Raw genomic sequence first — 27,661 nt, forward strand, 5'->3', positions numbered from 1 at the left:
CCATTCAGTACTTTGAAGCTTGCAAGCCTCAATGGCAAGTTTCTCACTTCCGACGATAGGTTTACATCAATGGCCTTCGACCGAAAGATTTTTCGTGGTGTTCAATGCCAAGTCCTTTATTCACACCACGTGAATTGTACTGTAGTACCTTGAGGGTCATTATCATTATCGGTGATTCCTCTCGCACTTGTTAACAGTTTACATCATTAACTGGTAATCAAGCGATGTCTTTCCATGTTCAACTTCAGAACATTTCTCACATGGATCGACTTGTACTTCGAGTGAAGATCGGACAAGATTGAAGACCCCGGATCTAGCTTCATCCATCCGGGCTGCGATACATATTCAGGGAAATAAAGAAATTAAATGTACATCATTTCTGCACAGATAATCATCCACTCAAAAGGATGATGGCTCTATCAGAATCATCAGTCTACACTCAGACGATTGTCTGTCCTATGTACATAAAAATGAATTTATAAAGCTGAGCATGGGAATGCCCGCCTCAGCCAGATCATGAAAATATTATGATGATAATGTATTGTATTGTATCTTATTACAGGTCTCCTCCCAGCATTGAAAGAACTTCGGATCCTCACAATAAAGCATTTCACCCGACATCAAAAGATTAACGGCCTCTTGCTTTAGGGGGCAACTGTTATAGACATTTTTGGGCCCTACAACCCCAAGCATGAAATTTCCATAAACCAAGGGCTCCTAAGTCCCTAAAAGTGTTGTTCTAACCCCTAAAGGAACAAGGTCAACAAATTACAGCTTCTCCCAGAAGTTCTCCATGAGAAACTGCTCAGAATTGGTCAAAACAGGATCATTGCAGCTGCTCCACTGGCTAAGTGCGTTGCATCTCACCCAAATACACTGTGAGGGTGCGTTGCATTTCAAAAGTCCCTTCTGTGGGGTGCGATGGGCGAGAAGTGACAAATGGCAGTGTCATTCCGTGAGGTGGAGAGGCAATGGAAGCTTCCAGAATCTTCTCCTGTGACACTTGCCTCACTGAATTCGACCAAGGATGAGTAAGAGGCCATCAGTCTCCAAGTGGAAGCAAGAACTATCAGAGAGAAGACACTAATCAAATCACAAGCTGACTCATCCCCCTTACAGATATCTATATATGGATCCCTCATCCTAGAGATCCGGAGGCTGGAATTTTGCATATTGTAAGGAATTGTTGTTGGTTTCTTGAGACAAACATCATATTGTTGGGTGATCTAAGCTTTGTTTTAGGTGAAGAGGGGCTTCTTTGCTGGGAGGTTGATGCTGGGTCAGAACAACTGGTTGTAACTCCTCTTGGCTCTTTTCTTGTTTATCAATAAAAGCTATTTGAGTTTTCCTCCATGCTTTTGTGTCATTGATGCTTGCTACATTTGTATGGTCAATTTACTTCTGATCCTAGATTGTTTATGATTATAGATCCATGTCTTTGTATAGTGCTATGCTTCTGTGATCTTACAGGCACTTTGTGAAGCTGGGCGTGCAAGGGAGCAGGTAGCTAAGGACTATCAAAGAAGAGAGAGATCAAGTCAGGAGATTAGTGCAAGACAGAGGTTGGTCTTTCTGTTCCTCTCTATCTATAATTCATAAAGGAAAAACAAAAGTAGCTTTTCTCTGTTTGTTTCTAAGGCAGCTGTCACACCTTAGTGGGATAGAGCAGTTCCATATAGACACTTTTCCCTGTAACAATGCTTCTTGCCCTTTCCATCAACATCTTGTTCATTCTTTTTGCAACTCCATTTTTCTCAGGTGTGTATGGAGTAGTCTTCTACCGTGCTATACCACACTTCTTACAAAATTCTTCAAATTCCTTGCTATAAAATTCTCCATTGTTATCTGTCCTCAACACCTTTATCTTCTTCTCTGTCCTGTTTTCCACCAGAGCCTTAAATTCTTTAAACCTATCAAAGACTTCAGATTTCTTCTTAAGGAAATATATCCATATATTCCTTAAGAAGTCATCTACAAATGATACATAGTACACAGACTTACCCAGTGATGGAACCTTCACAGGTCCAAACACATCACTGTGGACAAGTTCTAATATATGTTTCACCCTCTTACCACCAGAAGGGAAACTCGCCTGATTCTGCTTGCCATATACACAATTTTCATAGAAATCAAAATCCAAAGAGCTATTACTCATACCTTCTACCATACCTTTACCATGAAGTATTCGAAGGCCCTTCTCTCCAATATGTCTAAACCTTTGATGCCACAACAGGGCCTTCTCTCCAGAGACCACTAGATTTTCTACTCCACTTTTAGGGACCACAAAGCTCTTGCACCCATCAACAATAATGCTACCTTGCAGCTTGTAAATAGTTCCAATCTAAACTCCCCACATCAATACCAGTGCTCTGCGAACCATCTTGCAGGTATCCTTCTTAAACACTGTTTTTACACCTGCATCATCCAGCTTGCTTACAGAAATTAGATTTTTGGCCAATGCAGGAATATGTAGAACACCTAGAAGTGTTCTAACCCTTCCACCTTGCAACTTCAACTTTACTTTTCTACGACCAGCGATTCTAGCCTTCCTATCACCCCCTAAGAAGACATCACCACCATTATATTTCTCATGCTCGCAGAACCACTCTCTATGGGGAGTGAAGTGAAAGGATGCACTTGAGTCAATGACCCATGCCTCATGATCTACATGTGTACTTGAAGAAGCCAATTACACATCCCCACCTTCATCTGAGGTGGTTTTCGCCTCTGTAGAAGGAGCATCCTCATATCCCTTTCCTTTATCAGGAGCTTTAGATTTACATTCCCTTTTGTAGTGCCCTTCCTTTTTCCACATTTCCAGCACACCACCTTTACATGTTTTCCTGGAGATTTAGATCTCCCTCTAGATTTAGATCTCCCTTAGATTTAGATCTCTCACTCAATGACTTATTTTTGTTTCTATTTTGGGACCATCCTCATATATGCAAGGCATCACCATTTTGGCTCTCCATATTTTTCCATCTCATCTCCTCTGTTAGCAAGGATGAGACTATTTCATCAAACTGCAAGGCAGTTGTATTGCTACCTATTGCAATAACTAGACTATCCCACGAATCTGGTAGAGAACACAACAAACTGATGCACTTATCTTCATCTGAAATTTTAATATCAACAAATAATAACTGACTTACCATAGTATTAAATGCGTTCAGATTCTCTATCTCCATCTTTCATCCTCAGGTTATACAGCTTTTTCTATAGCAACAGTTTATTCACCAGAGACTTAGATTGGTACAAAGTCCCTAACTTGTCCCACGAAGCCTTCGTTGTAGCTTCACCCAATACATTCAGCAATATTTAATACGAGACACACAATCGTATTTTGGTCCTAGCCTTCTGATCCAACTTCTTCCATTCTTCATCAGACACTCCCGTTGGTTTAGTACCAAGATCTACAATGAACCACTGATCTTTATCCACCAACAAATCCTTCATATTGAGTTTCCATAAATCAAAACTCTGACCATTAAATTTCTCGATCTCTATCTTTCCACTGCTTGCCATCTTCTTTCACCACCAGACTCGATCCCGTAGATCTCCCACTGAACAGGGTCAACCATAGGCCTAAGCGAAACCCCTCAGCAACAAAGGCATCCCTTTGAAGCCAAAACATCTCTGATACCAAATGTAGGTTTTAACCCCGTACAGAAATTGCCTGCATACGAATTCTAAAACACAGAAAATGAACAATGCGAGAGCATAACACCTAAAACACATATACATAGAAATTTTCCCCTGGATCCCAAAACCGGGACTACCAACTTGATTTTTCATTATGTTCCTTTCAATGTTACAATACATATTTACTCATGCCAAAGCATCCAATACCATGGACCAAAAACCATCGCGTCCAAAACCATGTGCAAAAAATCATGCACAAAACCATAGGTAGGTCCACCCAACCTAATATAGGGTCCAAATCAACCCATAGAGTGGGGTTACCTGCACCTTTCAAACCCCCTATGACCCCCTCCACTATGCAATCGGTGCAACAAAGGGGGGACTCTGCCCCCCTTCTAACCCCCCAATTAACTATGTGGGCTAGTCGTGGAAAGAATATAACACAACCCAACACACCTGCAACCAAAAAATTTACCACATCTGCTACTAGATCTTCATCATCACAAGGTCAGAAGGAAACTAAGCTATAGTCGCAGAATGTCGAAACAAAAAAAGAGAAGATAGTTTTTAATAGGTACAGGGAGATTAAGCTCAGAAATGAGATTCTAGAGAATAGTACTTATAATAAATTTTGGAAATAGACCTCCATCACATAGAGTAGCTTGTTTTTAGTTTTTGACACAGAGCATGGGAAGATGCAAATGGCTTTTCTTGAAGCCAAACTTCACAACCAAAAGCAAAAGCAGACTATAAGATCACCACATTTGAGTTTAGCACTAAAGACATTCATCCCATTGATAAAATCGAGATGCAAAAGAAAACTGGTGAAATGATATCTTCTACTTTAACTAACACTGCTATGCCATTATCTAAGTTACAGGTTTCATTTTCCAATGTTCAATCATAGTTGAAAATGGAGAATGTGTCCTCCCTAGAAAAAGATAATAGGATCAAGTCTTTGGAAGACTTGGTGCTAAAGATGGGTTATGTTCCCAAAGATGTCAATCCTGCAAAGGAGACTATTAAAGAGAAAAGCCTAGATATTGTAGAATTGAGAAAACTACTTCAGCTTCCAACTGCAGAGGATGCATTGAGCAAGGAAATTGAAGAAATGAACAACAAAAGGCTGACATGATGAAGTTGATCATAAAACAGAACATACAGATTAGGCAGATGGAATTAGAGATGGAGAAAATGATAAAGGAGAAAGAAGAAAGTCAGAAGATGGCCATTATTCCCCTGTATGCCATACCCATTTCTCAGCTTCCAACTACAGGAATATCCACTGCAGCCACTTCTTCTACTCATACTACAAGTGCTGAATAGGTGACCAAGACACTGGAGAACATGTCACTCTAGTCAAAAGAAATCAAGACTTTACAAGATCATCTCAAAGATTTAGAAGTACAAAAGGCCAAAGCTGAAGCTCCTCATGTCACTAAAAAGAAGAAATCATAGAGATTGTTGGAGAAGTTGCAGAAGGTGGAAAGGGACACTTCAATTGGTTAGACCTTGGCCCAAGCCAAAGAAACCATTTGGATGAATATACTAGACTCTATGAATGAGATTTGGCCGTCTATCCAAATCATCTTTAAGCAAAAAGAACTGATAGAAAAGGCTATAGAAACTATTGTGCAGGGAAGAGAAAAGCTTGGAGAGATTCCCATAGAAGCATCAACATTATCAGGTTCCTGAATTCTAAGTCCAAATATGAACTTGAAGAAGTAGGAATCAGTGATAGAACTACTACTATTTTGGAAGTCAAGAAAGTCTTGACAAAGAGGAACCTTATTGATCAGTTGGAAGAAATATGTGAAACCTTGGAGTTGCAAGTAAACATGTTTACTAACAGAATTGAAGCATTGATCCAAAAAGGATTACCGAACATCTATGTAATAAATGAAAAATTAATCACTCAGGAAGACTATGTCTTGAAGATGAAAGAAATGGTCAGAACCAGTGTCAAGGTCAGTGGAATAAAGGGAAGTATGACATCAAGGGCTTTTTTGGAAGCCATGTCAAATCATTTCTACATATAGAATGAGATAAAACACATCTTTATTGTGAAGCTGACTTTTACCAAATACACACAGGTAGATGAAATTTATCGTAGGGTAACAAAGTTGACCATGCCATATGAAAAGAGATGGGAAGAAATGGTCGATTTACTAGATTAAAAAGGTAATTTGGGAGAAATATGACAATGGCCAACACATCAGCCAACATGGCAGTCACTTCAGCAACGCAACACAGTTTCGGATTGACTCAGCAACCGAAACCATCAAAATAGGGCCACCTTTCTTTTCAGTTGTCTATGTGGCCTATTTGTCTACTAGGATTAGATCATATTGTTTTTAATTAGGCTAATAATACACTATTGGTTTGACAACGATTTTGTAAAGGATTTTTGTAATTTTCAGTATAAATACTTCATTATTTGAAGTATTAAGGTTTGATTTCCTAATGTAATTTTTTTTGCATATTGTAATTTTCAAAGTACTGGAGTATCAATAATACAAGGATCTTTCATAAGATTCATGTGGTGTACCAAATGGTGATGTGTCTCTTCTGTTTATTTGTTTAAACCTTTTTTTCTTTCTCTGTTATTTTGAATATTTGAATTATTTAACAGAAACTGTGATGAATAGGATTTGTTATTTAGAGCACCCTATTCTAGCTGTTAATAATTTTAATGTTTTCCATTGAAGTCAAATCAAGGAATTCTTAATTTCTCCTTGATTTCTACTGAACCTTACATTTCTGCTATTTCACCCTCCATTTAATTTATGAAAAGATCCAAATAGTGCAACCTAGCTTGCCCTGTGAGAACCCCTCTAAGTATTGATGCAAAATCCAGTTTAATCTAAAGAATCCATAGCCCAATGGAATTATAACACTCAAATCAAACAAACCAACCAAATAAAAACAAACAAGTACAATCATAACTAGCCTAAAATTTACCTAAAAGAAAGCTAAATTTTACAGAGATATCCCTCTCTAAAGCTGGCAGGGCTAGATCCTAGCTTCCAAAGTGGTTTTGATGTTTTCCTATGTGTTTACTCCCTCAACCTCAAAAATACCGAACAACAAAAGAAGGTAGAGGAAAAATTGAATATGAAAACACGACAAAAATGCAGAGGAAAAGGTTTTATAGGTAGAGGTAAGGCAGGGACTGCGAGAGATAGTGAAATTAGGAGGAATAATCCACCAATGGTCAAGGTGGTAGAGGTGTAAATAATGTTGCAAGTGGTAGAGGAAGTCTCAGAAGAGGAAAGGGAATGTATGTAATTACTTGTTATCATTATGGAGTTGAAGGACATATGAAATTCGAGTGCTTAGAAGGACAAAATTTAGCGAGAAGAGGTGAATCCAAAACACAAGTTACACAAGCTAATGAATATTTTGTTAGTAGAGAAAATGTGACTCTAGTTCAACAAGAATAGGGATAAAATTCGATGTTTCACGGAGTATTACTCAAGCCCCAAAACAAGATAGTTGAATAACTAGAGCAAGGAAGGAAAGTTTTCAAAGCTATATCTAAGGTCCAAGGAAAGTGTTGTAACTTGGTCATAGATGGCGGAAGTATAGAGAATTTAGTGTCCACTAAAGTCATGGAAAATTTGAAACTCGTGATTTCAGTCCATCCAAACCCTTACAAAGTATCATGGTTAAAAAAGGGACAACACGTGGTTGTGAATGAGCAATTATTATTGAATTTTCAAATTGGCATCCTTCAAGAGAAATTATTGTGCGATGTAGTTGACATGGATGAATTCCATATACTTTGGGGAAATTCATGTTTGTATGATAGGAAATTTCACCATGATGGTCAAGAAAATACATATGAGTTTAGGGAGAATCAGACAACGAAGAAGAAAGGAGAAACCCTAGTACACCTAGAGGTGCGGAACAGTCAGAAACTCAAGGCACTTCTTGGATTCCTCACCCATCCAATCCACCTTCACCTCAACCTCATAAACCTACACCTTCATCTCCACTTCCACTTTTCAACATGGCTAATGTAGTGAAGATGCCTATCTTTAAGGGTTGGGGATCACAGGATCCTGATCAATTTTGGTTTGTCACAAAATTTGTGAGGAAAGCGTAGCAGATCAATGATGATGATATGAATAAAGCACATCTTGTGACAACGCTACAAGGCAGATTGCTATCATGGTATATAAAGTACAGTATAGTGAACCCATCTACTTCACTAGTTGTGACGAAGAATGCACTAAATGCAGATTTTAAGAAGCCCAAGTCACAGTCATAGTATATTACAGAAATAAAATAAATTAAGCAATCCATCAATGAAATTGCTTGGGATGTAGATCAAAGGTTAAAATTTTTGATGCGACAAGCCAACTTTCATATCTTTGATGAATTGCAAAAATAGTGGTATTTAGTTGCGCTATTTCCATACCTTAGATTACCACTATTGTAGCAAAAGATTGGGATGTAGGTGGAAGCATTGGAAATTTTGATGAATTTAGAAGCTTCATTGGTATAAGATACTCACATAAGGGTTCAGCAGATATAGTCCCAGTTGGCAACCTTGCATATGGAGTTGCAAGACCTGAAGAAAGGAAAGGACATTCGGTCTGAGATGCACTCACAAGTATGGTGTTGTTTTACTATTCAACAAAGCCCATTTTTATATATTATAAATTTCCTATGAAATTTATTAATTTATTATATTAAAATAGCGATCCTTTAGTTTTTTAAAAAAGCCTTTGATCTTTTTATCGCTTTAATATATATATATATATATATCAACATAAAATAAAAATTATTAATAAAATCCTATAATCAAAGTTTAATACCTAGGATTTTTAATTAAAACCAAAGTATTAAACCCTGATTATCCAAAAACCAAATTTTAATAGCCCCCGAGACTGAGTATACTTAGGCTTTATAGAACCTCAAGTATTAGAAAATATGGGTTATTTAATTAAAAAACAAAATAATCAGAGTTTTTCACAAAGGTTTTATTCTTCATAAACTCTAACCCACCCCGCTTCCCTACATCGGAGAGTTTCATAAGCAAAATACCCCTCTGCCAACTCCATTGAAATTGCGATGTAAACTAGACCCCCATCGATTATTCACTCACAATTCATTAAAATCTCATGTCTATGCAATTGCAAAAGTATAAAGTTTATACCCTGCTCCACAACACAGATTGAAATATGATGTCATCAATGACGTCAAATCCACATCATCTGCCATGTCACATGCCACATCACCCTCCGCATCACATCATGACGTCATTTGTGATGTCACTGCCACGTCACCTCGGGACTTCGCAATTGTAAGTTTCAAAGAGATATGACTTATAACAAATCCTTCACCCCAGCCGATTTGCGATTGTGATTAGGCCACTTGAACTAGGCATGATTTTTAAGTGGATATGAATGATTTCATATCCGAGCTTATTTCAACTTTCATAATCCTGCACATAGCTTTCCTCTGCTCCAAACACCAATTGCGATATAAAATCCTAACTTGCCTTGATTTAATAAACAGCTCAGATCTACCCAGATCGTGGTGGAGAAGACTTCGAACCCCTGTGCACTCATTTTACTTTTCTCAAGGGGGGGAGTCTGAAATGTGGTTTTTTCCATCCAGCCTTATATCAACAACTGACCACTCCCTTTTTCTTTCGGACCCCCCTCATCACAAACCACTTACCACTTCCGACACCCTCTGAAAAAACCGTTAGCCATCCACCTATCCACGATTGTGATTTTATTTGAAGTACTCCAAGCAATTGCAATTATTCTAAGTTCTACCCCTGATCTAAAAGCGATATGCAATAAGACCGTAAAGTTTGACTTGTCTTTCCACATACCTCACTCCGCATTTCTCTCCATGATGGTTTTGTTTGGATTTATTACGCTCTATGTTTTTATCCTGATTTTTTGCAAAACGTGATTTGTTTCAAATAAAACTCGCTTATCAGTCTCATTTATTTTCAGCTTATCGATTCATGTTTTCATGTTCAAATTCATGATAGAAGAAGACAATTGTGTTGATAAGTGGAAGTTAAATTCAAAAAGATGGAAAAAAATCCTGAGAATGTGATGGAACAAGCAAAGTTGATGAAGATAGAAAATCACATTCAAAACATTTCTACCAAAAAATTGTTTTCCTTTAAGCATTGTTGAAGGGATCTGTTTAAATTCCCTCAACGCTCTGCACAATACATTCAGTTGTTTTCTACTACTTTAAGCTTGCTTGTTGTATGAAATAAGCATTTGGAATCTTATGAAGAAAGGCTTATGAAAGCTCGCACTATTGTACTTTCATACTTTTCTCAACAGAATGACTGGAACATTGTTTTAGGAATTTTCATAAAGAATTTTGAGAAGTTGCATTTCTGTACTCTCAAAGTCATCTTTGTGAGAAGGACTAAACTGGTGTTATTTATTTTACGAGTTGATAAATGTGGATCTTTTATTTCTATTGTTGTACCTCTCATTTGTTCATAAGTATATAGTGAATTTATCTTTTCAAATTGCTTATTACATTATATTTAAAGAACAATGTTACATGTATTCATTTCTGATCATGTTGCCATTGATTTTTTTTTTACATGTTAAGAAATTTGCTTTGATATTCTGAATGCGATATGAGTTATAAACATTATTTTGATTAACTATTTAATCAAAGTAATCATATTGAAATATTTTTATTTCCATTAGTGTTTGAGAAATATATATTGTCATTTACTAAGGAAAATAATTATAGATCGCATCTAGATAAATGTTAAACAATCTCGAGTTATAGAGTAAATTATTACATATGTTTTCCATTTAATTCATTATTGAAAATCCATCTATTTCACTTCACTATAAGAATTACATATTCATTCAATAACCTTTCATTGGGAAATTGGTCCCATTATCCCCAATCAGAGCCACTACCTAAATGGAAAAGGAGTTGTCTTAACATCCAGACTGGGTGGTTTTCCCCCTGTGTTGACGCAGTGACTTTCGTGGCCTCAACATATTTTTTTTGTAGAAGGAAGGCATGCAAACTATGAATGGCAACTAAGTCTAATTTGGTTAGTCGGAAATCATGGTCATTTGTGCCTACCAAAAAATGCCATTTGGTTTAGTAAACATAGGGGCCACTTTCCACCGAGCCATGGACATAACTTTCAAAGGTATGTGAAACAAAATATTTGTTGTTTATCTAGATGACATTAATTTTTATTCAAAGAACATAAATAATCATTTGTAGGACTTAAGACAAAAAATTTAACGTTGTAGGAAATATGGGATTTCATTAAATTTGAAAAAAAAGAGTCTTTTTTCACTCTTAGTGAAGGGAAACTTTTAGGATTCATTGTGTCAAAATATGGAATTTACATTGACCCTAATAGAATAAAAGAAATTTCAGAAATTTCTCCACCATATAACAAAAAAAACATGCAATCAATTTTTGGACGGATCAATTTTGTCAAAAGGTTTATCCCTAATTTCTCACAAATTATTTTTCCGTTGCAACAAATGATTAAGAAAGACAGTTTTTAAATGGGGTCATCATGAAAAACGAGCATTTGATTTAATCAAAAAGGAAATTACCGATGCTCCTTCTTTAAATACTATGAATTTCTCTCATCATTTCATATTATATACCTTTGCTTCTTCAATGTCTTATGTCATTGTTTTGACACAAATTAATAATCAGAAAATTGAAGCACCCATATCTTTTTTGAGTTCAAATTTTCACGGTGCTGAACTAAATTATTTAGAAGTAGAAAATAAGCTTTTGTTGTATATAAGTTTGTAAATCATTTAAGACCTTTTCTTTTAAAAACACACATGAAAGTAATAGTCCCATTCCCAGCAGTGAGGCAATTACTGATGCAGAAAGAATTAGGAGAAAAGAGAGAAAATTGGGTAATAGCTCTACAGGAGTACGATATTGAAATTAAACCATCCAAAATTGCCAGAGGGTAAGGTTTCTACAAGGTGCTTACAGGAGAATCCAACATACCAGCTGAATCGGAGACAAGTAACAATGAACACATTTCTGAGGTAAGTGTAATTGATGTTGAATCCCAATGTGTTGATTTAATTTTTTATTTGAAAAATGGATATTCTCCTCCCGAACTCAATTATAACAGAAAAAGAGCTTTACAATTAAAATAAATCCATTATAAGATTGTTGATAACATGTTATTTAGGGGAAACTATGATTCCATATTGTTAAGATGCCTTGAAAAGTCTGAAGCACAAATAGTTTTGCAGGAACTTCACGATGGACCAACAGATGGACACTTTGGAGGAGATACTACTGCACACAAAATCTTACATGTTGTATACTACTGGCGCACTCTCTTCAAAGACACTCACACATACGTAAGGAAATGCAAAACATGCCAAACTACTTCTGGAAGACAACGAAAACCATCCTTGCCTTTGTAGCCGGTCAACAACAAACAACCTTTCAAACAATGGGGATTGGATATCATAGGTGAGATCATTCCTCATTCTTCCAAAAAGCATAGATATATTCTGACTACTAAAAATTACTTCACTAAGTGGGTGGAAGCAATTTTGCTAAAGGTAGTTAATTCTGAATCTGTTATTGAATTTATTGATCAATTTATCATTACAAGATTTGGTTTTCCTTCTGCACTTATATTTGATAATGCATCTTATTTTCGGGTACCAGTATGATTGAATTTGCAATTAGGATAGGTTTTAAACTCAAATATCTACTAATTACTATCCCCAAGGAAATGGTTTTGTAGAATCCACTAATAAAAATATCCTTAGAATAATTAAAAGAATTGTTGATCAAAATAAAATAAAAACTAGCACAAAGCTTTAATATTTGCTCTATGGGCTAATAGGATAACTCAAAAGGCCTCTATAGTAACTTCTCCATTCAACTTAGTATATGGGAAGGAAGCCATTATTCCATCACATTTAGCTCTTCCTTGATTAGCCCTAGTTCAATTTATTGAAGAAACACCTTCTTCTTCCTTACAATTAAGAAATTCACAAATCCTAAAACTAGAAGAAGAAAGGGAAAAGGCCAAACTCACACACACTAAACATCAACATATGGTGAAAGCTTCTTTCGATGCAAGTTCAGTCACACAAAGATCCTTTCAAGTTAGAGATCTAGTTCTCAAGTGGGACAAAGCACACGAAGAAAAAGGGAGACATACCAAATTTCAAAAATGATGGCTTGGTCCCTTTCAGGTTGTTGAATAGATAAACCCATCTACATTTATACTACAAGATATATCAGAAAAGACAGATTCTCTTCCTGTAAATGGGCTCATTTAAAGAATTTTTTTTCTTGAAAATAAAAATAAAAATTAATAATGATAATAATAATAAAGAATAAAATCTGTAAAAATCACTTCCATTGCACATCCCACTGCAATTTATTTTTCCTTTTATAGATTTTGTTAATAAAATGTTAAATACTACTCTATTGAATTTTCAAACATCTCTTGAAGTTATTTTAATTTTTCAACTTGAAAGTAGGAATTTTTAAGAAAGTGGTTACCAAAATTGAAAACTAGATAAAATTATATAAATCTGAAATATTTTCCATTAAGTTGTAAAATATTTTTAAAAACCTCAAAAATTATATCCTTTTACCCTAGTTTCAGTCAAAAAAGGTTATTCTTAAAAAGTGAAGACCATCATAAGCCTAAAGCACTTTCAACTCGGATTTGTCATCCAAAACTCTTAAGGAGCCAATGATCCTCCCCATCTATTAAAAAGAGAACTTTTAGAGTGTAATTCTAAAATATAATAAATCTAAAAAGATAAGAGCCCTCATCATGAGCCTTCTTACGATGTTCATAGGGAACCAAATAAACTGACATTACCATACTAAACACAAAGTAAGGGTAATGGTTTATGACTTTTTATTATAAGACAAGGGGTCTCATCACAAGCCATCTTGTTTAGTTTTAATTATTACAGCTGAATGGCATTGTCGTTATCTCGCCACCAAACCAGGACAATGGCTTTTTAGCATCAAAAAAAGAAAAGGAAAATAAACTTTCCTCTAATTATTGCACTATTAAATGGATGGGATACAGGATTGTTGTTGGTTAAAAGGTAACCCTGTCGAGACTATGAACGCATGTTCGAAGAAATGGCTTTACCTATGAAAACGAGTACACTACAAACTAAGTCGTAAAAGGCCCCCTAATTTATTTTTTACAATTGATTAATGATCGATACAAGTAAATAATATTTTTTCATTCACGAAAGGTTTTTTAAAGAAAATGCAAATTAATGAGTTTTATAGTTAGAGTAATTTTATTTATCTTAATGTTTCGAAAAGTAGTTTCAACTTCTTAAATTGTTTTTACTGAATTTTTGGAAAATTCCATTTATTAGAGATAGTTTGTTCTTCGCGTGAATCGCCAATTGTTATATTGTTCAACAAACCCCATTTTTATATATTATAAATTTCCTATGAAATTTATTATATTAAAATAGGGACCCGCTAGTTTTTAAAAAAAGCCTTTGATTTTTTATCTCTTAAAAAAAAACAAAAAAATTAAAAAATATAAAATCAACATAAAAAAAAATTGTTAATAAAATCCTATAATCAAAGTTTAATACTTAGTATTTTTAATTAAAACCCAAGTATTAAACCCTGATTATCCAAAAAACAAAATTTTAATAGCCCCTGAGACCAAGACTATACTTAGGGTTTATAAAACCTCAAGTATTAGAAAATATGGGTTATTTAATTAAAAAACAAAATAATTGGAGTTTTTCCCAAAGGTTTTATTCTTCATAAACGCGGACTCATCCTGCTTCCCCGCATCGCAAAGTTTCATAAGGACAAGACCCCTCCACCAACTCCGTTGTGATTGCGATATAAACGAGACCCATGAGGATTATTCATTGCAATTCATTGAAATCTTGCGTCTGCACATTTGTAAAAGTCTAAAGGTTCTACCCCGCTCCACACCAACGATTCCGATATGATGTCATCAATGACGTTAGATCCATGCCATCTGCCATGTCACATGCCACATCACCTCGGGACTTTGCAATCACAAGTTTTAAAGAGACACAGCTTATAATAAATCCTTCACCCCAGGCGATTTTCTATTGTGATTAGGCCAACGGAACTCGACATGATATTTAAGTGGGTACGAATGATTTCACATCCGGGCTTATCACAACTCTCATAATCCTGCCCGTACCTTTTCCTCTCCTGCGAACACCAATTGTGATATAAAAGCCTAACTTGCATTGATTTAATAAACGTTTCATATCTACCTAGATCAAGGACAGAGAGGACTTCGGACCCCCCCCGTGCTCATTTTAAATTTCTCAAAGGTGGGTTTTGAAAAATGGTTTTTCCCGTCTAGCCATACTTCCATGCATAACTCCTTTGTTCTTCTAGACCCCCCTCTTCACAAACCACTTACAACTTCCGACTCCCTCTGAAAAAATCGTTATCCATCCACCTTTCTGTGATTGCAATTGCAATTGTATTTGAAGTACTCCCAGCCTCCAAGTGATTGTCATTATTCTGAGTTCTACCCTCGGTCTAAAAGTGATATGTGATAAGACCGTAAAGTCCAACTTGTCTTGTCACAAACCTCACTTTGCATTCCTCTCCATGATGGTTGTGTTTGGATTTATTACACTCTATGTTTTTATGTTGATTTTCTGCAAAACGTGATTTGTTTCAAATAAAACTCGCTTATCAGTCTCATTTATTTTCAGCTTATCGATTCCTGTTTTCGTGTTCAGGTTCATGATAGAAGAAGATAGTTGTGCTGATAAGCGGATGTTCAATTCAAATAGATGGACAAACATCCAGAGAATCTAATGGAACAAACAAAGTTGCTGAAGACAAAAAATCACATTCAGAACATTGTTACCAAAAACAGTTTTCCTTTAAGCATTATCGAAGGGATCTGTTCAAATACCCTAAACACTCTGCACAATAGATTCAACTATTTTTTTCTATTTTAAGCTTGTTTGTTCTACGAAATAAGGGCCCATAATTTTATGAAGAAAGGCTTACGAAATCTCACACTACTATACTTTCATACTTTTCTCAATAGAATGTTTGGAACATTGTTTTGGGAATTTTCATAAAGAATTTTGAGAAGTTGCATTTTTGTACTCTCGAAGTCATCTTTGTGAGAAGGACTAAACTACTACTATTTCTTTTGTGAGCTGAGCAATGTGCATCTCGTATTTCAATCGTTGTACCTTTGATTTGTTCATAAGTAAATAGCGAATTTATCTTTTCATATTGCATATTACATGATATTTAAAGAACAGTGTTACATGTATTCATTTATGATCCTGCTGCCATTGGTTTTTTTTCTAATGTTAAACAATTTACTTTGATATTTTGAATACGATATGAGTTATACACATTATTTTTATTAAATATTTAATCAAAGTAATCATCTTGAAATAATTTTATTTCCATTAGTGTTTGAGAAATCTATATTGTCATTTACTAAGGAAAATCATTATAGATCACATCCAGATAAATGTTAAACAATCTAGGGTTATAGAGTAGATTAATGCATATGTTTTACATTTAAGTCATTACTGCAAATCCATCTATTTCACTTCACTATAAGCATTACACATTCATTCAATAAACTTTATTTTGGAAACTGGTCCCATTGTCCACAGTTGGAGCCACTACCTAAATGGAAAAGGAGTTGTATTAAAGTTCGGACCGGGTGGTTTTCCCCCTGTGTTGACGCAGCGATTTTCGTGGCCTCAAAAGGTGCCTAAAATGTAAGAAGGAGGTCATTATGAGGATAACTTTCCTATCTACCCTGATTATTTTGCTAGCAGAGGTCCCAATCCTTTGAATCCAGTGCTTAGTGATGGACCAAGTACCATGCCAAGCGTATGGTGTAGTATTTTCTGAGTTGCAGGCCAACACCCGACTGATCATTGTTATTTGCTACAGATATATGTGTAGTCACCACAGCAATTATTTTATAAGTTCTATCGATAATTAGGGCATGGTGAGATCCATTGTCGTAGCTTTGGCTTAATGATAGATCGAACCGCAACATATAGGATGCAAGATGAAGGCCACACACATGAAGAGAATGGTTCACATGCAGTTCTCAGAGGATTTCAAGGTCGAAAATGTGGTCGAGGAGGATGCGTTGGATGAGCATGGTGTCAGATCATATGCTATAATTGTGGTGAAGCATGACATTATGTGCAAGATTGTTAGAATCGCACTCACCCTTCATTTCAGTATTGTAGACTGTTTGACCATGTGATAGAATATTGCCCTATTTTAATGGCTAAGATGAAGGAAAATAAGAATCAATGGCCTATGCAGAATATCCAAATGATGTAATCTGAACCATGCGAGGATCATCCAAGCATTAATATAGTGACACGAAGTGGTGCAGTTGCCAGAGAAGATAGAACAAAAGGTAAAAATCATGTGGTAGATACATGGGTTAGAAAGGTAGGAGAAAAGAGTATTAGGTTCAATCTGTAGAAGGAAAAGACAACTTTCTTGGAGGCAAAGAAGAGTTCCATGGACCCAGGAGCTTCGACATAAAATATGTAGATGCAACTCATACCAAGGATGGATGCTCCTGAAATAAGTACTGTGACAGAAAATCCCGATTTGACCATTCTAAAGTCCTTTCTACAGACACATATAAAGTTTCTAAGGGACCCAAAAGTAGTAGAAGGGTTTCCACTATTGATCGAAAAGTTTTCCGGTAAAGAGAAGCCACAACCTGAACAACACGTAGTAAATAAGGTAAAAAAAAATAAGAAAAGGATTGGCCGGGAATTGAGATTATCTGTGCAAATTGGCGAATTTGAAATGGATGAAGTAATTCTGGACTTGGGATCAGATGCAAGTGTTTTGTCGAAGCAGACATGGGAGTGGATGGGGAAACCAAATCTGCAATGGTCACCAATTTAGTTGCACATGGCCAATTAATAGAAGATTATCCCGATGGGTCAGTTGCAAGGCATTATGGTGGATATTGAAGGAGAAAGTGTGAGGAGGGACTTCAAAGCCATTAATATTGTAGACATAGTAATTTGCATCGATATTTTCTCAAAATCGATTAGGATTTTGATATGGATGCCATAATCAATGTAAAAATGAGGAGTATGCTATTTGAAAAGAACATTACCAAGGTCATCGTCCCCTAAAGATACCTCAGAAGGAGAGCGATATACAGAACTTGTCCATGACAAATACGGTGATGAAGATATTGATCACATCTACAAGTTAACAACGTGCGATGAGGATTGGATCAATCCCACTACAGATGGATGGATAAGATGGGAGAAGTATAGCTCATGTAATTCATGCTCAGATGAAGAATTGGAGACCTAGCAGAACCAGTTGCATGAAGTTTCTACTCTGTGTTGTAATAGAATGACAAAATCTCTTCACTCCATATGAGCCGAGGTATGTAAGTTGCCATATTATGATGGGATAGGTGATGTCAACATATTTCTGGATAAATTTGAAAGGGATGTACTAGAAGAACAATGATTCTAGGCCTGGATATAGCTTTGACGGCTACACTTGCACATTGGCGGGGAACCCGTAAGGATAATATAGGAGATTGGAGGCAGTATTGATGATTGATGAGGCTCAGGTTTGGTCATGAAAACACTAGGATCATAGATAAGTACAATGGAAAAGATGATCCTCGAGAGCGTTTTTCTTTTTGGACTAAGGCATGGGGTAAAGAACCTCGACGAGAATGGGTACATTTATTTGTTCACACTTTGGATGTAATACCAATGAATTGGTATCTTGAAACAGAGCTATGCCATGGTACTGTTGATTGGAATGATATGAAGGAAATTTTTATATTGAGCTTTATTTTTGAGAATGGCTTTCAATGCATAGATGATGCCCTTCAAGCAATTAGAGCAGCAATTTTCTGTACATAAGGAGCCAGTGACTTGGGTACAACCTAACTGGAACACGCAATTGCAGCATGCACTAGAATGCTATAATATGATCACTTTGGAGGGTGAGGAAGATTCACGTAACATTAATATTCCTAATTTAGAAGGAAACTGTGAATTGAAAGGACCATATGTTGAAATGCCTGATGTCACATAGCTTGTTAAGATGAGGCAGGTCAACATAGGCTCAGAGGCAGAGCCCAAATTCATGTGCATAGGAGAATATTGGGATGAATATATAGTAGGAAAGGTCACCAAGTTACTGCATGAGTATGAGGAGTTGTTCCCAACAAAGTTCACATAGTTAAAAGGCATCGTAGGAGACCTGGGTGTCATGAAAATTACTTTGAAGCCAATTGTGAAGCTGGTAAAACAATGACCGTATAGGCTCAACCCAAAGTACATGGAGAAGGTAAAGGAGGAACTTTAGAAGATGGTCGTCGTTGGCATCATCAAACCTGTGGAAGAATCTGACTAGGTGAGTCCAATGGTAGTGTAGGAGAAAAATACCAAGGGAGAAATAAGGATCTATGCCAACTTAAGGAAGCTGAATCATGCATGCATACATGACTCGTTCCCAACACCATTTAGATATGAACTTTTGGAAAATGTAGGAGGACAAGAGGCCTACTCCATTACATATGGGTTTTTTGGGTACCATCAGATTAAGATAGTGCCAGAAGATAGGAGTAAGACCACCTTCGCTATTAAATGGGGATCCTTTCAATATACAATCATGTCTTTTGGGTTGAATAATGCACCAATGATATTTTCCATAGTTGTCGTCGCAATGTTTAAAGAATTCATTCACAAATTTATGGAAGTTTACTTTGATGACTGGACAATATTTGGACTATTGAAAAAGCATGTCTCGAGCCTACGCTTGATGTTGGATATCTATAGGCAGTATCAAATCTCATTAAACTTGAAGAAGTGCATTTTTTATGTGCCTTATGGAATTTACTGGGACATGTTGTCTGTAAGAAAGGACTGATGGTAGATCCTACAAAAATTGTTGTTATTACTAATTTGGATTCGCCGAAGAATGTGATACATTACGCGTAATGGTTGGAAACACTGGATATTATCAGGAATTTATTAAGGCATACATGTAGATCACTATACCGATGGAGAAATTACTAAAGAAATATGCCCCCTTCTGTTGGGATGATGTGTATCAAAAGATTCTTGACATCTTAAAAGATAAAATGGTCACCATCCCTATATTTGTGTTTCTTAATTGGAAGAAGGAGTTCCACGTTCATGTGGATGCATCGTGTATAGTTTTGGAACTTGTCTTAGCACAACCATGAGAGGGGGCTCTTGATCACCCCATTACATTTGCAAGTCGTAATTTGTCTAAGGAGAAGATGAATTATTCCATGACGGAGCACAAAGGCTTGACTATGGTGTACACACTATAGAAGTTCATACACTACTCGTTGAGTGCACAATTCGAGATGTTTACAGACCATTATGCACTGAAATATTTGGTGAACAAGCCTGTGTTGGGGGGAAATATTTGCATATGGATATTGTTGTTTCAAGAATATGATTTTGAAGTAATCGTCAAGCCAAGATGACTGAGCATTGGGCTAGATCATCTATCTCGAATTGAGAATGGTGAAGAACTAAACAACATTGAGGAAGGATTGCCTAGTGCGCATCTCTTCACAGTAAGGGTTGTTGGTGAACATTTTGTAGATATTATTTACTTTTTGACTACTAGACTAGCTCCTAGGGAATATACAATGCAAAAGAATAAAGAACTAGTATTTCAAGCGATAGACTTTTCTATGATTGTTGGGCATATTGTTACAGGGAAAAGTGTCTACACAGAACTGCTTATCCCACTAAGGTGTGGTAGCTACCTTAGAAACAAAATAAGTAAAACTACTTTCGTTTTTCCTTTATGAAATATAGATGAGAGAAGAACAAAGAAGACCAACCTCTGTCTTGCGCTAATCTCCTAATTCGATTCCTCTCTCTTGATAGTCTTTCGCTACTTGCTCCCTTGTACGCCCAGCTTCACAAAGTACCTATAAGATCATAGTAGCATGACACTATACAAGAACATGGATCTATAATCATAAATAATCTAGGATCAGATGTAAATTGACTATACAAATGCATAAAACATAAATGACACAAGAGTATGGAGGAAAACTTGAATAGCTTTTATTGATAAACAAGAAAGAGCCAAGGGAGTTACAACCAGTTGTTCTGACCTAGCATCATCCTCTCAGCAAGTAAGCCCTTCTTCACCTCATACAAAGCTTAGATCACCCAACATTATGATGTTGTCTCAAGAAACCAACAACAATTCCTTACAATATGCAAAATTCCAGCCTCCAGATCTTTGGGATGAGGGATCCATATATAGATATCTGTAAGGGAGATGAGTCAGCTTGTGATTTGATTAGTGTCTTCCCTCTGATAGTTCTTGCTTCCACTTGGAGATTGATGATCTCTTACTCATCCTTGGTCAAATTCAGAGAGGCAAGTGTCACAGGAGAAGTTTCTGGAAGATTCCATGCCTCTCCACCTCGCGGAATGACACTGCCATTTGTCACTTCTCGCCCATCGCACCCCATAGAAGGGCTTTTTGAAATGAAATGCACCCACAGAGTGTACTTTGGTGAGATGCAACGCACTTTGCCTATGGAGCAGCTGAAATGATCCTGTTTTGACCAGTTTTGAGCAGTTGTTCATGGAGAACTTCTGGGAGAAGCTGTAATCAGTTGACCTTGTTCCTTTAGGGGTTAGAACAACACTTTTAGGGGCTTAGGAGCCCTTGGTTTATGGACATTTCATGCTTTGGGTTGCAGTGCCCAAAAATGTCTATAACAGTTGCCTCCTAAAGCATGGGGTCGTTAATCTTTTGATGTCAGGTGAAATGCTTTATTATGAGGATCCGAAGTTCTTTCAAGCTGGGAGGAGACCTGTAATAAGATACAATACAACACATTATCTTCATAATATTTTCATGATCTAGCTGAGGCGGGCATTCCCATTCTTGGTTTTATAAATTTATTTTCATGTACATAGGATAGACAATCGTCTGAGTGTAGACTGATGATTCTGCTAGAGTCATCATCCCTTTGATTGGATGATTATCTGTGCAGCAATAATGTACATTTGATGTCTTTATTTCCCTGAATATATATCGCATCCCGGATGGATGAAACTATATTCGGGGTCTTCAATCTCGTTCGATCTTCACTTGAAGTACAAGTCTATCCATGTGAGAGGTGTTCTGGAGTCGAACATGGAAAGACATCGCCTGATTACCAGCCAATGATGTAAGTTGTTAACAGGCACGAAAGGAATCATCGATAATGATAATGACCCTCAAGGTACTGCAGTACAATTCACGTGGTGTGAATAAAGGACTTGGCGTTGAACACCACACAAAATCTTTAGGTCGAAGGTCATTGATGCAAAGCTGTCGCCGGAAGTGAGAAACTTGCCATTGAGGCATGAAATCTTCAAAGTATTGAACGGGGTGTTCCTAAATCGACTTCTTGGATAATCAGCTGATGTCGACAAGAAGCGATCCGTCACAGGAGGGACTTAATGAATCCCACATCAATGACATGGAATGGAGCAAATGATTTTACTGGATGTGAAAACGATCTGATGACATAAGGTTTAGGGTGGCAGTCATGAAAGAATGGAGTTTAAATGTATTGTAGTGGGTGAGACAGAGGTGAATTCTCTGAATGACTTCTCTTGAACATATCGGAGACACTGACGTGATGGATTGGTAGCATTAACCCCAAATGTGGATGGTGTGATGGGACCATGGTGATGTGACCGGTGAATGAAACAACCCAACCCGACTTGGATGCAGAGTGAAAGTGTCGTGTTCAAGAGCGACTTGCTACCAACAATGTTTCTTCAAGTTTTCTTCCCAATTTTTCCCCAGTCATTGGTGACTAGTACCTCTTTATTTTTGTCAAGCTTGAGGAGGATAACATATGCTTGTTCTATAATTTTCCCTTCGGGCAAACCCATCACTATGTTTTAACGAGCCTAGCGATAGTGAAACTTGTTCTTGTGTGCTATGGACAAGTTTGTCGCTATTAAGTTTTAACGAGTTTAACGACAGAGATAACTCGGTCCTTTTCAATTTTAGAGAGTCTGAAAAGGAACGTAAAGGAAACTCCAAAATTCCTTTTTCGTCATCTAAACCCTTAAGTCCGAAAAAGTATAAAACAATACAGAAGGGATGAATTTTCGATACTTTTAACGAGCCGAACAAAACAAGCGCTCGATCTTTTTGTGTAATAATCCCTCAAGTCCAAAAAGATTAAAATCTAAAGGAGGGATAGCACTTCCGGTCCCTTTAACGAGATGGAGAGGCCAATGGCTCGGCAATCTTTTCATATTGTATGAGTCAGTTGAAAAGAGCTTAAAGGAGACTCGTCTTTTGAAGAACGAGTGATGAAAATGGGTAGCAGCTGATTCTAGGTAAGGTTTGGAATTTTCCAATCACGGCAGTGTTACAAGGATGGCTGGTGAGATCACTCTTCGCAGCTATTCCTAAAAAGGGGTAAACAATCAAATGGATGTGAATGATCGGCCAATACAGATTGGAGGTGATGATGAGAACACGACCAGGGCTTTAAAGGCTGAAGTACTACATTCGCAATGGTTATTTACCGGAAAATAGTTAATTTTTTAATGAGCTTAAATGTGGGGGGAAACATTTGCTCATGGCTTATGTTTATTTTTTAACGAGCTTGAACTATGCGCTAAAACTACTAGATTAATCCAGTCGTATAATAAGAATGTCCCATTTTAAAACGGCAATTTTTAGAGTTTTGCCCCACATCCTTTCTTTATGCAAGTTAGGAAACGACCAATCCTACGAGTTTAAAGGGTTAGAGGACCTACAAATTTAAAAAAATAAATAGTCGCTCTTCGCTTGCATGCCAAAAGGTTTGCATGCCCCCAGGTATAAAATAAAGTTTCAAGGTCACCTTTCATTCTACCGACAAAACATTTTTTTTATCAGGAAAGGTCTACCTCTTTCAGGTTACCAAAGATTGTTCTATTCACACCGCAAACAAAACACTTCTTCGGCGATGTCTACCGAAATAGACAAAGGTGAGACAATCCACTCACATAACTTTGACGAGGGAATCTTATTCCAGTCTAACCCCCTCTTCCAATCACAGACGGGAGTACAGTCCAATCATATATCTCTCGCGGAAACCTACCCTATACCCGCAATTTTCCTGCCGAAGTAGACCAGGGTGCATGCCCCATGGGATTCAGTCATGTACCCCGAATCACTCGCGCTCATCAGGTGGACAGACTGGGGATTGATGAGACATTCCTTGTGTGAAAAGACCATTTAGGGATGGTATATGATTATTTGCTATGCGTGATCCGGGAAATGAAAGCTGGTCTACGAGCTTGACCACTCTTCCTTCGTGTGGAAAACACATTACTCTAAAGAGTGATGAGACAATTGCTCCCATGCAATAAATATAGTCTTGTCCAAGGAGTAGATTATAATCCAGGGGTCCTTGAACTACCATTACGTTCATGTGAACGGTTTTCCCTCTCAATGTTATGGGCACATTGGGAAGGATCCCTAACGGTCGACTGGTTCCTTTGTCAAAGCTTGTTAGATTTCTCATCTCAGGCAAAAGCGATGGCGAACCAAGCGCTTTCCAAGAAGTCGAGGAAAGGATACTCACAGAAGCCCCTTCATCTATGATGGTACCAGCCATAACCATTCTATATACTTGAGCAATAATTCGGAATGGTACACTAGCCGGAAAAAGGGGTCTGCCTAGTTGATTCCAGTCGAAGGAGACAACTAGGTTTCTTGGAGGTGGGACCGAATAGATGGCCGGGTACGACTCTGACGAACTTCCTTCCTATGGTAAAGGAATGGGTAAATCGCCCCCATGTTCATCGGAGTCTGTGCTTACAAAAAGAATTTGGATGGTGTCATCCTTATTCACTTCTGTTACTGTATCATCTGAAGATGGAACCTCTGAAGGCAAGAGTGGGTCAACTGCCGCCTCGACCTTTTGACTTTCGTCTGGTATGAGTTCAGATGGTTTGTCTTCAATGATAGATGCTTCAGCCGACCACCTAGGCGGGTCAGCCAGATTTTCAACTAGTGACGGACTCAGCATGAGTTTTTTATATCCAGGAGGAAGTCGTAACGGTGAAACCGGACGATCGTCCAAAACTCTTTTAGCCTCGTCTAAGAAGGGACAACAGTGGACGGCATGATCGCCTTTGCACAGTTTACAAGGAAATCTATATTTTCCTTTTTGTCCTCGGGCTTCACTTTCACTAGTTGATGGTGTGTTTTCAACATGATCATCAGAGGTTGACGACACCGGGTTGTGCAAACGAGGAGACTAGTCCCTTAAGATACGAGGGATGCAAGGACAATCTCTATGATAGTGGTCTCCTTTGCAAATGACACATGGCGATTTAGGCTTGGTCGGTGCAGTGTGTGGATTTTTGCTAGACGACGCTTGGTTGCCCCCTTTCGCTTTTGGCTCCTTCTTCTTCTTCTCTTTCTTCTTCTTCTCTTTCTTCTTCTTTTCCTTCTTCTTCTCAGGTACTTGATTTTTGGCTTTACCAACCCCATCAAGCGAAGAAGAAGGAGGAGAGGAAGAATTGGAGGAAGTAGAAGGTTGGTGGGTAACTCCGGATTCGTCTAGTTGCTGACTCGATTGCTCAGGAATTGCGGTGTTCTGAACAACATAGGTTGAGAAGAGCCATACGGGAAAGCCGATTGTCAATCCTGGAAGCGACAATGTGGCCATATGGGGTGCACCAACATCTCCCCAAGACGAGAAAGGACTAGGATTTTGTTATGAAACCAGCTCAAGAAAAAATAGAAAAGATAGATCAACGCCTTAGAATTCAGCCTCTTTGAGGGGGCAACCTCCTTTACATTACATAAATGAACAATTCTTTGATGATTCAAATGAAAAAACCTCCTTTCTATATATAGGAGTCTAAGGAGTCATAATATAATACAGCCGACCTAACAATAATAATATAAAGCCACAAAAATAACAATAGAGGGATTCTATGGGGCACAGAAATAACAATATGGGGGTAATAGGGGCACAACAATATAAATAAGGGGTATAACTACAATAGTAATGGGGTAATCACTAGTATTATAAGGACCCAACATGCCCCTCTCCTTCAAAAAAGTGTTGTCCTCAACGCTTGAGTAGTTCTGGATACTTTTGCATAAAATTCTCATCCTCCCATGTGGAATCTTCAGCGGATAAGTTCTTCCACTTGATAAGATACTCTGAAATTGATCGATTTCGTAGCTGTCGAGTTCTTGTTTCTGTGACTGCTTCCGGTTCCAATATAATTTTTCCTTCCTCGTCAAGTTCTGGCAATATTGTTTGAACTGGGAGCTTGTCGCCTATAACCTTCTTTAAACATGAAACATGGAAAACTGGGTGCAATCGAGAAGCTGCAGGAAGCTCCAATTTGTATGCCATAGTACCAATCTTTTGCAACACCTTGTACGGACCATAATACTTTGGTGATAATTTATTATCCTTCTTAGCTTGCTTTAGGGACATTTGCTTATATGGTTGTAGCCGTAGGAAACCCAATCACCTACATCAAAACTTCTTTCACTGCGATGTTGATCTGCCTGTTGTTTCATTCTATTTTGTGCCAACACGAGGTTATCCTTTAAGAGTTGGAGGACTTGTTGTTGATGTTCGATGTGATGTTCCACTACCTGAACCTTAGAATTTTCTCTTAAATATGATGTGATGGATGGTGGTTGATACCCATAAAGTGCCATAAATGGGGTCATTTTTGTTGCTGTATGGAAGGAAGTGTTATACCACCATTCAGCCAGAGGCAACCATTTGACCCATTGTGTCTGTTTATCAGATACAAAGCAACGAATATATCCTTCCAAACATTTGTTTACTATCTCAGTTTGCCCATCAGATTGAGGATGATAAGATGAGCTATGAGCTAACTGAGTACCAAGACAAGAAAATAATTCTGTCCAAAAATTTCCAGTGAAAATGGGATCTCTGTCACTTACAATAATCTTTGGGTTTCCATGTAGCTTTTGAATTGTTTCCATAAATGCAGTAGAAACTGTACTGGCTTTAAATGGATGTGATAATGCACAAAAGTGTGCATACTTGGTAAGTCTGTCAACTACCACCATGATGACACTTTTCCCTCAGACTTGGGTAAACCTGTGATAAAATCCATTGAAACCTCCTCCCAACGTTGGCTTGGAATGGATAAAGGTTGTAATAGACCCGGTGTCTTAATTGTTTCAACTTTATTTTGTTGGCAAACCAAACATTCCGCCACAAACTTTTGAATATCTGATTTAAGGCCATCCCAAAAAAATTCCTTCTTAACCCTGTGGTAAGTTTTTAAAAATCCTGAGTGCCCTCCTAAGGGAGAAGTGTGCAATTCCATAAGAATCTTTTGTTTTAGCTGGGAATTCTTACAGAGGTATAAGCGATCTTTGTACCATAACGAATCATTTTGCCAGCTAAATGTATCAGACGTACTGGAATCTTGTTGTAGCTTTCGAATAAGTGCCCAAACTTCTTCGTCATTCTTCCATTCCTCCCTTGCTTCATTTATCCAATCTGGTTGGATAATAGAAATGGCACACAAAAATGCTTCCACATCCTCATCCTTTCTTGAGAGTGCATCTGCCACCACATTTTGCTTCCCTTTTTTGTAGATGATTTCAAAGTCATAACCCAACATCTTTGTGACCCACTTTTGTTGCTCTTCAGAGGATAATCTTTGTTCTAAAAAGTATTTAAGGCTATCATGATCCGTTTTTACCTTGAAGTGTCTTCCCATTAGGTAGGGTCGCCATTTCTTAAGTGCATGGAGTATTGCCAACATTTCCTTCTCATAAATAGCTTTGCTTAAAAACTTTCCCTTGATTGGACGACTTTCAAAAGCAATGGGTCTTTCATCTTGCATTAGAACAGCACCAATTCCATTTCCTGAAGCATCACATTCCACAATAAAGGTTTTTGTGAAGTCCGGTGTAGCTAAGACCG

This window comes from Pinus tabuliformis, chromosome 6 (genome assembly GCF_031772625.1).
Source record: "Pinus tabuliformis cultivar Carrire ecotype Pingquan chromosome 6, CPIR1, whole genome shotgun sequence".
Classification (NCBI taxonomy): Eukaryota; Viridiplantae; Streptophyta; class Pinopsida; order Pinales; family Pinaceae; genus Pinus; species Pinus tabuliformis.